This window comes from Etheostoma cragini, chromosome 9 (assembly GCF_013103735.1).
Source record: "Etheostoma cragini isolate CJK2018 chromosome 9, CSU_Ecrag_1.0, whole genome shotgun sequence".
Taxonomy (NCBI): domain Eukaryota; kingdom Metazoa; phylum Chordata; class Actinopteri; order Perciformes; family Percidae; genus Etheostoma; species Etheostoma cragini.
Genome location: NC_048415.1, coordinates 699,149 through 701,723, shown reverse-complemented (window position 1 = coordinate 701,723; position 2,575 = coordinate 699,149).

Sequence of the window (2,575 nt, the reverse complement as noted above, 5' to 3'; positions counted from 1 at the left end):
CACACAGTATCTGTGCAATGAGATTGAAGCAATAACTTTACAGTGTTGACACAAAATATAAGATAAGAATGTAAAATATCAAAAGTTAAAAAATGTAAAACAAAAGACAGGGGGGTCGGTACGTCCGGAGAGCAACTGCATGCATTCATAAAATGGCTTGAATATCACTACATTAATATTATATGTATTATGTATTATTGTTAATATATGTAACAATAATATTGATCACTTTTTACAAGAAGTGTAACTATGAAGTAGGGCTATTCTTTAATAGATTGGATTGTTTATTTTACTTTCCATTATTGTGTTTTGCTGGAAAACGTAAATTTCGTGTGTAAAGTACAGCATTGTATATTTGGTTTCTTATCTTTGTAATTTATTTTTTAAATGTGAAGAGAGCGTTGTGTTTGGTTGTATTGGGGTGGGAACTAAGTCTTAATGTATCTTTGTGAATTGTCTTGTAAAAGAAAATTTCAATAAACATACTGTTAAAAAAAAATAAAAAAAAATGGCTTGAATACACATTGTGTGAAAGGAGATAAGTATAAACAAATAAATAAATATTGCACAGTGATGAAATGTTTGAGTGAAGTGAAGTTAGGGAAGTGCTCACTCCGTTGTGTTGTAATCTCATAAAACGTTAGCTAATATTAACGTTAGCTAATATTAACGTTAGCTAATATTCACGTTAGCTAATATTAACGTTAGCTAGCTTGCATGAGCTGGTGTTTAACGGCATTACAGTGTGTGCTGTGTTTGAGATTTTGGGGATTTTTTCACCGCAGGAACACCATTAAATAACAGAAGATTTTCTGTTTTTTTACCGCAGGAAAACTATTACATAACAGAAAATGTTCTGTTTTTTTAACGTAGAAACACTATTAAATAACAGAAAATGTTCTGTTTTTTTAACGTAGGAACACTAGTTAATAACAGAAAACGTTCAGTTTTTTTACCATAGGAACACTAGTAAATAACAGAAAACGTTCTGTTTTTTAATAACAGTAGAAAATCCAAGTAATGAGCTGCCGGTACTTTTTCTGTTTTTTACGAAATTTCTTCTTAGAGTGTAATCTCTACCAAAGGACACATAGTCCCAAATCTCCGTTCTCCAGCGGGTCGCACCCTGGACCTGAGAAATCGGTGTGCGTACCACGCCAATCATCTCATCACCTTCCTCTACAGGAGCCGGTCAGGAACGCCGTCATTGTGCATGCAGCCGTCAGCTCTCAGGGAGGTTGGTGGAGAACATCAGTCAGACGAGTCTGACAGAGCTCATTACTCACGGCACCGGCTGACGATGGCAAGGAGCCTCGGCTTCCAGTCCAGACATCCAGCATCGTCTGTTGTTTGGGCCGGGGCAGAACACACGCAGACAAGGCTAAACGCGGCCAGCGCAGCCACCAGGAATGTGTGTTTGCCCTCCTTGTTTCGACATGTAAGAGCAGCGAGGGAGAAGCATCTGTCTTCGTTTTCCTTGAAACTCTATGTATGCAGAACAAGCCTCAATGCTGTCATTGCACGTCTTATTGCGTCAAATCAAACTTGGCAACAGACATGACTGACAATCACCTTGTCTCTGTGTGCGTGTGTGTGTGTGTGTGTGTGTGTGTGAAGGGTTTTCTAATTAGACTGTAATTAAAGAGGGCTACTAGGGTTGAATGGAAGGGCTTTCGGGGCACTTAGGCCACAGAAAGTGGTACCTAGTCACATGGTTGGTCCGGGAGAGATTAAGAGGAGCACTAAAGCCAACTAGGGGGGCAGTTGGTGACGTGGTCCAACCCATGGGGCCCTTGAGCCAACCAGAGGGCTCCTAGAGGCAAACAGAGGGTCGCCAATTGCACTTGGCCCATTCCAGACCAGGACCTATGCACACTTAAGGTTCCAAGGGTCAACCAAAAGAGCAAATGGGCCATCAACAAGAGGGGCACCAGGGATGATTAGAGGGCCACTAGGGCAGAAAAAAGGGACCTTTGGGAAGACCAAAGGGATCCTGAAGCCAAAAACCGGGGAAACTAGTCACAAGCGCTGAACAGTGGGGTAGTGGGCAGACCTTAAGAACATTTTGGGGGGGCATCCAAAAGGACACAGAGACTTTTAGTCCCACCTCCGCCCCCCATTGAAACCCCTCTTCGCTCTCCATTGACTTGTTTTACGTCATGATGCCTCCTACCAACAATACAGAGAACCCATAACTTAATTTTTTTTTTGTTTGTTTGCTAACGCATCGCTAACGTTAACTTACCAATAGCTAACTTGTCCTCTCTGGTGGACAAAGGCTGCTACAAGTAATCCTGTGACGTGCTCTAATGTTTCAGCCGCAGGCACCGTTAGCGTTTAGTTGCATTCTGTGGAGCCGATTGTTTCCCCTTTTCCAATTCTTTTCCCAATTTTAAAGGGAAACTTTGTCAACATCGGTTGCATCTAATAAAGTGAAATTCTCTGTTTGTTCATCTCACTTTTGCTGCAAAATGGGATTGTCGAGCAGACAAAATGACCAACACACGGACCGATACTTGGCGTCTGTGTCTCGATGCAACATTGCCACAGAAAACATAGCGATACGATGCTGAAT